Source organism: Muscardinus avellanarius, assembly GCF_963383645.1.
Source record: "Muscardinus avellanarius genome assembly, chromosome: 17".
NCBI classification, from domain to species: domain Eukaryota; kingdom Metazoa; phylum Chordata; class Mammalia; order Rodentia; family Gliridae; genus Muscardinus; species Muscardinus avellanarius.
Genome location: NC_137803.1, coordinates 7,667,665 through 7,680,203, shown reverse-complemented (window position 1 = coordinate 7,680,203; position 12,539 = coordinate 7,667,665).

Genomic DNA, 12,539 nt, shown 5'->3' with positions numbered 1-12,539 from the left:
TAACAAAATACCTTGTAAGAAAAATGATCCTGGCGTGGTGGAGGGAGCCAACCAGTGTCAGACGGAAAGCCGAGCCATGTGTCCCAGGGAGCTCAGCGCGCCTGGCCGCCGCACTCCTCTGTGCTGCACTGAGGGCCATGATGTGCTCAGAACAGCAGATCCTGGTCTATGCAGTGAGGCTGTGGGCCTCCACTCCTGGAGAAGACATAAAATTCATTGCTGCTGAGTGCTCAATTTCACAACCTCTTTAAAACACACATACTGTCTTCTCTTGTTAAAAAACATTGGAGAGGGGCCAAGATGGTGGCATCAGCAGCCAGGATTCAGGAGATGCAGACAAATCCTAACCAATCCACTTTGAACTTTTGGAAAAAAATCTCTGTGAAGGAATTCTGGACATTATACCATTTGAGGAAGGAGCTCAGCAAAGAACCAGGAGGAAGGCAGCAGGAGCAGGGCGGTGGAGGCCAGTATTTGGGAGAGGCAAAGATATGAACCAATCAGCTGCAGTGATGGCAGTCACGGTGGCAGAGGTGGTGGAGGCTAGTATTTGGGAAAGGCAGAAATCTGACCCAATCCACCTTGATCTTTTGAAGAAATTACCCCATAGGTAGAATGCTACTGCTGCGCATGTTCAGGAATTCTGGACAACATGCCGTGTGAGAAAAATATCTGGGAGAGAATTGAGATGGTGGAGGCAGCAGCAATGGCAGTGGCCAGTATTCGGGAGAGGTAGAGATCTGATTCAATCCACCTTGGTCTTTTGAAGAAATTGCCCCAAAGGTAGAACGCTACTGCTGCACATGCCCAGGAATTCGTGACAACATGCTTTGTGAATAAGGTGCTTGGAAGAGAACTGAGATGGCTGTGGCAGCAGCAGCTGTGGTCAGTATTTTGTAGAGGCAGAGATCCAATCCAATCCTCCTTAAAATTTTAAAGAAATGTCCTCAAAGGTAGACTGCTACTTCTGCACATGCTCGGGAGTTCTGGAAGTCATACTGTGGGGGAAAGTTGTTCAGGAGAGAACCAAGATGGCGGTGGCGGCAGCGGCGGTGGTGGTGACCAGTATTTGGAGGGACAGAAAGATCCAGTCCAATCCACCTTGAACTTTTGAGGAAATCTCCCCAAAAGTAGACTGCTTCTGCCACACAAGCTCAGGAATTCTGGACAACATGCTAAGTGGTAAAAAGGTTTGGGGGTACCAGAGGGAGCCCCGCATAGCCAGGATGGGACACCATGCTGTGTATTCTGGGAGATATTTGCCCTCATGGCCACTGTGCTCCTCTGTGCAGAGTGGGAGACCAGGGTGCACGTGGAGCAGTAGAGCCTGCTCTTTGCAGTGAAGCTGTGGCCCTCTGCCTTTGGAGGGAAGACAAAATTTATTGCCACTAGGTATTTGGGGTCCCAGCTTTTGCAAAAGACATGTACTGCTTTCTCATATTTAAAAAAAATGGAAGAACACCAGACGCGGTGGCGCACACTTGTAATCCCCGCACTTGGGAGGAGGAGACAGGAGGATTACACAGGTTCAAAGCCAGCCTCAATGGCTTAAGAGACCCTGTTTCCAAATAAAATTATAAAAAAATAGATCTGGGAGTGTAGCCCAGAGGTAGAAGGGTTTACAGGAACCCTAGTACCACCAAAAAAAAAAAAAAAAAAAAAAAAAAGGAAGAAAAAAGGAAACATCTGTAGACAACCTGCTCATAGTGACAGAGACTTGAGCCCAATGTACAGCAAGGTCAGTGCCAGGGCCTCTGAGGCCTGAATAGGAGCCTGCCATGCGGTGAGGACTGTGCTCGGGCCAGCGAGGCCTGGATAGGAGTCTGCCTTAAGGCAAGGCCAGTGTCTGGGCCAGCAAGGCTGGGATCAGAGCCTGCCGTGAGGCAAGGCCAGTTCTGGGGCCTCCAAGGCCAGGATTGGAGCATGTGGAGGGGTGAGGCCAGTGCCAGGGCCAGAGAGGCTGGGATTGGAGCCTGCCATGAGGCAAAGCTGGTACTGGAGCCAGTGAGGTCAGGATCAGAGTCTGCCGGGTGGCCAGGCCAGTGCTGGGGTCTTCAAGAGTGGGATTGGAACTTACAATGCAGCATACACAGAGAAATATTACAGAATATTAAAAATCAGATGCTTTCCCTAATATGCAAAAACTAGGAAGAAAAGGGCAATAGGAAGAAATCTAGTGGAAGAAAGGGCCCTATGGAGGTGCAATTAAGGTGAACTATCAGAGGGGATGGGAGGGGGGAAGATGAAATCTCTTTAAAGCACATGATGTATGTGAAGAAATATATCAAAGTTAATCACTAAATCAAGCATGGGATTGAAGGAGGGGAAGGAAATGGGATGGGGATTGGATAAAGGCTAATTGGATGATGTGTGCTTGTATATCCTCACAAGTTTTGTATGCCACTGAGATGTTTGACTATAATGCACTGATAAAATTTTATTTTAAAAAAATAGCCAAAATGCCAGGTGTGGTGGCACACACTTGTAATCCCCACACTTGGGAGGTGGAGACAGGAGGATTGCGCAGGTTAGAAGCCAGCCTCACTGGCTTAAGAGACCCTGTTTCCAAATAAAAATATAAAAATAGGTCTGGGAGTGTAGCCCAGAGGTAGAAGGATTTCCAGGAACCTCAGTAACACCAAAAAAAAAGCCAAAAAATCATATAAAATAAGTATTTGGTTACTGAAAATTATTGAAATGAAGCAAGTTTAAATATCAAAGCTGATATGCATACAATTATGACTACCATGTGGTTACATAATCAATGACTTTTTTATTATTTCTCATCTCATGACACTGCAACCTTTATCATTTGGATTTAGAACTGTCTGAAATACATTTACAAATGCTGTTTTTCACCAATAGTAACAGTACTTCTGACTACTTTACAAGATGTATTTGTTATGAGTATTTTTTCTTCTAGTAATTCATAGTTTTCAAGAGAGTGTGAACCTTCTGAATATTGGAGAAACCAAAATGGATTATAGACTCTGGACAAATTACTCATTGGTGTTTAAGTGTCCTTCTTTGGAAAGGTCCAACCAAAATCATGAACTTGAGAAAAGTAATAAAGAATGAATGAGACTTTTCAACTACACACATCGAGGAGATGCTTAGAAATGCTCCTGGTGGTAATCATGATAGAAACAACCAATCTTTTCAATGCAGAATGAAATACAACATGTAATATCTCTTGATCTTTGTTGTTTCCTCATTTTAATTCCTTTTCATGTGCAGCAATGTTAGGAGATAGTTCAGGCCACAGAGGGCTACATGGCTTTGCACAGGAGACATGAGTTGGTTGGAAAGAATGGAGTAGGAAAGGCAACAGAAACCATCCTCACCAGCTTCCTGAGTTCCTTTCTCAAAGCTGCCTCTGAATAAATATTCCCTCATCCTCCTCCTTCGTTTTCTCCTCCTCCTCCTCTACTTCCTCTCTCCTTCTCTCTCTCTTATTGAATAAAATGTGTTTGTCAATCACAGAAAATTATTAGACAGCATAATCTAAAAAAACTTATTTTAATAAAACACTAGATATTTAATAAAACATTAAAAAAACATAAAAACATTAAAAAACATAAAAACATTAAAAAACATAAAAACATTAAAAAACATAAAAACATTAAAAACCCAAATACTGGTGTGACCAAAATTTTAACATAGTAATTGCGGAAGAATGGAAACATGAGAAAAATATACATGTGTGTCAAATTTGGGGGGAGAAAGACACAAAATGAATAAAGAATATATACACTTGAAAAAAGTCTATACACACAAGTTTTTTACCCCAATAAGTTGTATGAATATAATGCACCAATAAAAATAAATAAATGAAAAAAAAAGAAAAAAGAAAAAAGTCTAGTAGTAATATAGTCATGTGATTTAAAAAATTAAAGAGAATCAATTAAAAAGGGGGAATTTGAAAAATTGATAAAAGGAAAATGGAGAAGGGCAGAGGACTGCTAGTTTTTACAAAAATTCTTATCAATCTTTGAATTACAAGTACTTATAAAATGCACAAGAATGAAAATATTGTCTTGAAATAGAAAAAAAATTTAATAAAATTGTAAAGTGCCCACAAATATTCTTTTCTGAATTTAACTCTATATGCTAATTTTTCCTATAGAAATTTTTCCCTAATATTCTTTGATAGCAAATCAAAATAGTGACCATGAGACACTATATTTTATTCATTTAAAACAACAGAATAGACATCCAATCAGAAGATAGCGGTGGTGGCGGCCACGGCCACTCAATAGGACATGCATTCCTTGGAGAACCCCCGGACACCAGATTTTGGTTTAATATCTGATTAGGACAATTTAAGGAGGCATTTCCAGCCATGACTTCCTATCTTGAATACAGGAGAGAGAGTGGATAATGGCAGAATTAGAAGCAAGATGACAATGAGGCGTCTGTTATACAAGAAAAGTGATTTTTGGAAAAACATCACAGAAGAGATTAGAGAAAAGACTCCTTAGCAGAGCATGCTGGGGAACTCTTAACAACATACCTTGTAAGAAAAAGGAACCAGGCATGTTGGAGGGAGCCCCGGAGTGCCAGGCAGGAAGCTCAGTTGTGCTCCCAGAGGAACTAGAGCACCTGGCTGCTGCGCTCCTCTGTGCTGTGCTGGGGGCCTGGATGTGCTCCGAACAGCAGATCCTGTGGGCCTCCACTCTTAGAAGGAAGATAAAATTCATTGCTACTGAGTGCTTGACCTCAAAACCTCTTCAAAAAACACATACTGTCTTCTTTTATTAAAATAATTGGAGAGGGACCAAGATGGCAGTGGCGGTAGCCAGTATTCAAGATGCAGACAAATCCTATCCAATACACCTTGAACTTTTGGAAAAAAAATCTGCGTGAAGGGGGTCTGCTCCTGCCACACATGGTTAGATATTTGGGACATCATACCATGTAAGGAAGGTGCTCAGGGGAGAACCAGGAGGACGGCAGTTGTAGCTAGTATTTGGGAGAGGCAGAGATCCCATCCAATCCACCTTGAACTTTTGAAGAAATCTCCCCCAAAGGTAGACTGCTACTGCTGCACATAGTCGGGAATTCTGGACAATATGCTGTGTGGGAAAGTTGTTTGGGAGAGAACCGAGATAGTGGCAGCCAGTATTTGGGAGAGGCAGAGATCTTATCCAATCCACCTTGAACTTTGGAAGAAATTTCCCCAAAGGTAGGCTACTACTACCACGCATGCTCAGGAATTCTGGACAACATGCTGTATGAGTAAAGTGTGTGGGAAAGAACTGAGATGGTGTTAGCAGCGGCTGCAGCAGTGGCAGTGGTGGCAGTCAGTAATTGGGAGAGGCAGAGATCTGATCCAATCCACCTTGATCTTTTGAAGAAATCTCCCCCACAGGTAGACTGCTACTGCTGCACATAGTTGGGAATTCTGGATAATATGCTGTGTGGGAAAGTTGTTTGGGAGAGAACTGCAACAGCAGCAGCAGACAGTATTTTTGAGAGGCAAAGATCCAATTCAATCCACCTTGAACTTTGGAAGAAATCTCCCCAAAGGTAGGCTGCTACCACTGCACATGCTCAGAAATTCTGGAGAACATGCTGTGTAGGAAAAGTGTTTGGGAGAGAACTGATATGGTAATAGCAGCAACAGCAGCCTCCAGTAAATGGGAGAGACAGAGATCTGATCCAATCCACCTTGATCTTTTAAAGAAATATCCCCAAAGGTAGACTGCTACGACCATGCATGCTCAGGAATTCTGGAAAGCATCCTGTGTGATAAAGGTGTTCAGGAGAGAACTGAGGTGGTGGTGGCAGCAGTGGTGGCAGTGACCAGTATTTGGAGAGACAGACAGATCCAGTCCAATTCACATTCAAGTTTTGAGGAAATCTCCCCAAAAGTAGACTGCTCTTGCCCCACATGCTCAGGAATTCTGGACAACATGCTAAGTGGTAAAAGTGTTTGGGGAATATCAGAGGGAGCTCCACATAGCCGGGTTGGGCTGCCATGCTTCGTGTTCTGGGAGACATCAGCCCTCATGGCCACCGCACTCATCTGCATAGTGTGAGAGGCCAGGGTACACATGGAGCAACAGAGCCTGCTCTCTATAGTAAAGCTTTGGGCCTCTGCCTTCGGAGGGGAGACAAAATTCATTGCCACCAGGTATTCTGGATCCCAGCTTTTGCAAAAGACATGTACTGCTTTCTCATATTTAAAAAAAAAATGGAAGAAAAAAGGGAATATCTGTAGACGACCTGCTCACAGTGACAAGAGACCAGAGACTACTGCACAGCCAGGCCAGTTCCAGGGCATCTGAGGCCAAGACAGGAGTCTTCTGGGCAACAAGGCCAGTGCTGGGGCCAGTAAGGCCAGGATAGAAGACTGTTGCACGGCAAGGCCAGTGCAGGGTCGAAGGAGGCCAGGATTGGAGCCTGGTGGGCAGCAAGGCTGGTGCCAGGGCCTGTGAGGCCAGGATCAGAGCCTGCCATGCAACGAGGCTGATGCTTGGGCCTTAGAGGCCAGGATCAGAGCCTGCTGTGAGGCAAGGCCAATGTCGGGGCCTGAGAGGCTGGGATTTGAGCTTGCCAAGCAGTGAGGCCGGTGCTGGGGCCAGCGAGGCCTGGATTGGAGCCTACCATGCGGTGGGGCCAGTGCCAGGGCCAGCGAGGCTGGGATAGGAGCCTGCTGCAAGGCAAGGCTGGTGCTGGGTCCTCTGAGGCTGGGATCAGAGCCTGTCATGTGGTGAGGCCAGTGCTGGGGCCAGCAATAGCAGGATAGGAGCCTGCCATAAGGCAAGAAGGGTGCTGGGGCCTCCAAGGCCAGGATAGGAGATTGCCATGAAGTGAGGCCAGTGCTGGGTCCAGGAAGGCTAGGATCGGAGCCTGCCATGTGGTGAGGCCAGTTCTGGGGCCAGCAAGGCCAGAATAGGAGCCTCCCATAAGGCAAGGCAAGTGCATGGGCCAGTGAGGCTGGGATTGGAGCCTACTGTGCACGTAGGCTGGTTCCAGAGCCAGCAAGGTCGGGATCTGAGCCTGCCATGTGGCAAGGCCAGTACCAGGGCCTACAAGGCCTGGATCAGAGCATGCCATGTGGCAAGGCCAATGCCAGGACTTGTGAGGCCGGTGCCAGGGCCAGTGAGGATAGGATCAGAGCCTGCCATGAGGCAAGGCAGGTGTTGGGGCCTCCAAGGAATGGAATTGGAGCATACTGTGTGCCGAGGCCGATACTAGGGCCTGAAAGACCAGGATAGGAGCCTGCTGTAAGGTAAGGCCAGTACTGGGGCCTCAGAGGCTGGGATCAGAGCCTGCTGAGATGCGAGGCTGGTGCCAGGACTAGTGAGGCCAGGATTGGAGCCTGCCTTGTGGCGAGGCCAGTTCTGGGGCCTGCCTGGCTGGTATTGGAGTCGGCCATAAGGCAAGGCTGATACTGGGGCCACCGAGGCTGGAATCGGAGCCTGCCATGTGGTGAGGCCGGTGCCAGGGCCAGCAAGGCTGGGATAGGAGCATGCCATAAGGCAAAGCAGGTGTTGGGGCCACCGAGGCCAGGGTAGGAGACTGCCATGCAGTGAGGCTGGTGCTGGGGCCAGCAAGGTCAGGATCAAAGCCTGCCATGTGGCGAAGCTGGTACTGGGGCCAATGAGGCCAGGATCGAAGACTGCTGTGCGGTGAGGATGGTGCTGGGGCTAGGAGGACAGGATCAGAGCCTGTTGTGAGGCAAGGCCGGTGTTGGGGCCTCCGAGGAGTGGGATTGGAGCCTGCTGTGTGGTGAGGCCGGTGCTGGGGCCAACGAGGCCAGGATCAGAGCCTGCCATTCGGTGAGGCCAGTGCCGGGGTCTTCAAGAGTGGGATCAGAGCCTGAAATGCAGTATCCACAGGGAAATATCACAGAAAATAAAAAATCAGATGCTTTCTCCAATATGCAAAAACTAGGAAGAAATGGGTAATAGGAGGAAATCTAGTTGAAGAAAGGGCCCTTTGGAGGAGCAATTAAGGGCACGTATCAGAGGGGATGAGAGGGGGGAAGATGGAACCTCTTTAAATCACATGATATACTTAAACAAATATATCAATGTCAATCACTAAATCAAGCATGGGATCGAGGGAGGTGGGGAATGGGATGGGGATTGCATAAAGGCTAATTGGGTGATGTGTGCTTGTATATCCTCACAAATCTTGTATTCCATTGAGATGTTTGACTACAATGGACCAATAAAAATATATTTAAAAAGCAATAAATAAATAAAAATAAAACAACAGAATAAAGTACATCCAGGCAAATACATGCCCTACAAATCAAGTCTGAAATAACTGCAAGTAGTGTTCTAGATAGGGCAACCATATAACTTAAACAGGGCCACTAGGCAGTATCATCATACTTTTTTCTAATAGCAGGTTAAAATATAATTAGTATTTTGGATCTAGGAAAATTATAATATGTAAACCAACTCTGAAGATTTATAAAAATTTCCTCCTAAAGCACTGTAGTTAATTTTAGAATGCAATTGAATCACTAGCAATAAAGCTTAAAAACATACTGCTGGGCATGGTGGCACACGCTTGTAATCCCACCATTCAGAAGGCTGAGACTAGAGAATCGTGGTTCGTGGACAGCCTCAGCTACTTAGTGAGACCCTGTTTCAAAATAAAGAATAAAAAATAGGGCAGGGGATGTAGCTCAGAGGTCAAATGTCCCTGGGTTCCATCCCCAAACCCGCAAAACAAAACAAAAAAACCACTTGATTCATTTTTCAGATAAATGTATAAGAGCCCAGAAACTTGGCTAAAATAGTTCCTATGAAGATGTGTTAACTGATGCAAAGACTTGAGTGTGAAGGTCAGTACTTTCTAGTCATTACATTTTGTGTGTGTAGGGAAGAGGGAGCATTCTTGGTATTACTCCAGGGTCATTCAACCGTTGAGCTACATATCCATTCCTATCTTACTTTTATTTTGAAACAAGGCCTCATTAAGTTGTGGAAGGCCTTACTAAGTTTATGAGGCTATCCTTGAATCTGCAAACCTTCTGTCTCAGCCTCCCAAGTACTCAGATTACAGGCATGTGCCAGCCTGACTATGCATTACATTTTAATAACTACACTGGTGATAATAATAAAACTATCATATTCCAAACTTATATAACTTCATGTTTTTATACCCCTGTTGTAGAAAAATTATCTTTGTATTAATGATCTAGCATCTTCACTTATAAACATCTTTATTCTATTCAATCTTACTAAAATTTTATACAAACAATTCTAATCTTAGTACATTATATTAAAAAGTATTCATTATAGTGGTGTCTAATTACAGTAGGGAGGAAGAAAGAGAGAAAAAGAGGGAGGAAAGAAAGGGTAGGAAAAGAAAGAGAAAGAAAAAGCAAAGAAGAAAAAGAGGGAGGGAAGGGTTTGTATTCTGTTCTCTCACCATATATAAAAAGGCTTTAAAGTTTGAGGGTCTTTATGATAATAATATAGTCAATACATAATCATTGTAAGTTAATGAAATTGTGTTTTCTCCAATAACCTTTGTTCTCTATAATGGCATTTAGCAATATATATACCATATTATCACACAGTGATTTTCTTTTGTTGATTACTTTAATGTAAACATGAAAAATCATTACATTTAAAGAAAGCATAAATTCCTATTTAATGTATTATACATCAATATAAATTACATGTGTCTTAAAAATCTTTAGAATACATCTTGCTTCTAAAGCAGCACCTTGAAAAAATTTAAAACATAATTTACTTGAATTCTGAACTATGTCATTATTCTGAACTAGGTCATTATGTGAACTGCTTTGATCTGCTCTCCAAGTAACAACCAAGACAGTAGGCACAAAAGATACAAGGGAAATTATATTCTTGCTGAGTAGAATTCCATTGTATATATATCTCATAATTTTGTAATACATTCATCTGTTGACAGACATCTAGATTGGTTCCATAATTTGGTTACTGTGAATTGTGCTGCAGTAAACATGGATATGCATGTATCTCTATAATGTTCTAGTTTCAGTCTCTTTGGAAAGATACCTAGGAGTGGTATGGCTGGATCATATTGGTAAATCCATTTCCAGTTTTCTCAGACTACTTTCTATTAAGGTGGTAGTTACATTTCCCGCATTACAATTGTATAATAGTTTACTTCTCATCGAAATTAATCAATGAGAATTTGGTTTATCAGAAGCATCTGGAAAGTAATATTTTGTTTGTCTCAAACACTTTAAGGAAAATAAACATTACTTTTTAAATGATACTAAGTTGCTTCACCACACAAACTTATAGATTCAGCCATGGAATCTTTGATAGATTTTATGATAGATTGTTTTCTTGTAAACTTCTCTCAACTCAGTTATGCTAATATGTGTATAAACATTTCACAAATCCAGATGTAAAGATTTCTTAAATCAACTATAACAAAAAATAGCAGTTAACCCTTATACACATATAAGTACAAATACAAAAATGTCATCTTTATTTTTTCCTTTCTGAATTTCACAGAATAATTGAACTATTTGTTATGCATAATATTTGAAGACAAAAATCATAAAATGTCTACCCTAACTCATAATTTAGTATATGTGTGAACAAGATGAGAATCTGAATTTGTTTTACCTAAGATTATCACAAAGTCTACAACTCCCATACTTAAATGAAGCTTTGTGTGATGAATCTTTTAACACTGGCACTCTTGAGAGATGTTCAGAGAGCAGTAATACATCTTTTAGATATAAAAAATTACTCTACTTGATAATGACCATTGTGGCTTCAAGGTGATCAGGTCAGCTTTATTTAGTTCACAAATACTTTTCATTATTTACCTGTATCTAGAATTTAGACGAGTATCAGGCCTAGTCTCTAGTTGTTCCAGCTGCCATGATGTATGGTGGGTTCTCTTTGTCAAACTGTGAAGCAGGTTTACCTTCAAATCACCCTATTCGTGAATTCCTTTCCCACTGTCCCCCTCTCACATTTCTACCCTATGACTCTACACCAAACTTCCAGCATCATTCTCTTTTTGTGTATTCAATTTTTGTGTGATTTTTCTTTCTGTGGTACTGGAGATTGAACCCAGGGGAGTTTTACCTCTGAGCTACCTCTCCCAGTCCTATTTTATTTTTTTTTATTTTGAAATAGGGACCTGATAAGTTGCTAAAGCTGGCCTCAAACCCATGACCCACCTTTCTCAGGCTCCCAAGTATTGGGATTACATGTGTGCCCTGCTACAACTAACTAAAATTACTTATTTTTCAGTACTGGGAATGGAAACCAGGGATATTCTACCTTTGATTGATACCCCCAGCCTTACTTTTTATTCTTTATTTTGAGACAGGGTCTCATTGAGTTTCAAAGGGCTTCACTAAGTAACTGAGGATGGCCACAAACCGCAAACCTCCTGTCTCAGTCTCCCAAATGCTGGGGTTACAAGCATGCACCACCATGCCTGGCTCTAAACTTACTTTTTAAAAATAACTTAATACCTAGGTTCCTGTTTTAAAAATATTTCTACATTAAATGTAATTCTCAAAAATAGAAAAAAAGAGAAGAACTGGGGCCAGGGTTGCAGGACCCTGGGCCCTGGGCAGGGTGGCGCTGGGCACACCGGACCCCCAGAAAAACCAGGGCCCAAATTGCAAGGCACTGGGCCCTGGGCAAGGGTCATACAGGGCACACCAGACCCCTGGAGAAATGGGGCTCGGGTCGCAAGGCCCTGGGCCCCAGGCGGGGGTAGTGCAAGGCACACCGGACCCCTGGAAGAACCAGAGCCCGGCTCTGGGAGGGGTTGCGCGGAGCATGCCGGACCCCCAGAAGAACCAGAGCCTTGGCCGTAGTACTACCAAGTGCCTGATCCCACAACCTCCTCAAACCACACATACTGTCTTCCCTTAAAAAAAAGAAAAAGAAAAGAAAAATATCGGAGAGGGGTCAAGATGGCTGCAGCAGCTGCCAGGATACTGGAGATGCAGACACAACTTATCCAACTGAACTGGAACTTTTGGAAAAATTCCCCATGAAGGAAGACTGCTTCTTCTCTACATCCTTAAGAATCCTGGACATCACCTGTAAGAAGAGAGTTTAGCGGAGACCTATGAGGAAGGCGGTGTTGGAAGCTGTTGCCTCAATGGCGGTGGAGACTTGTATTCAGGAGAGGCAGAAATCTGATCCTACCAACCTTATCTTCTGGAGAAATTATCCCAAACGTCGAATGCTACTGTCGCGCATGCTTAGGAACATGGGACAACATGCAGAGTGAAAAAAGAGCTTGGGAAAGATTTGAAATGGTGGAGGCAGTGACAATGGCAGCAGCCAGTACTCAGGGGAGGCAGAGATCTGATGCATTATACCTGGAACTTTTGAAGAAATAACCCCAGAGGCAGAATGCTACCACCACGCACCCTCGGGAATGTGAAACAATCTGCTGGGTGAAGAGGGTGCTCAGATCGGAGCCTGCCAAGGGGTGAGGCTGGTGATAGGGACAGCAAAGCTGGAAATGAAGCCTGCCGTGAGTCAGGGCCGGTGATGGGGCCTCCGAGGCCTGGAGTGGAGCCTGCTGAGGGGTTA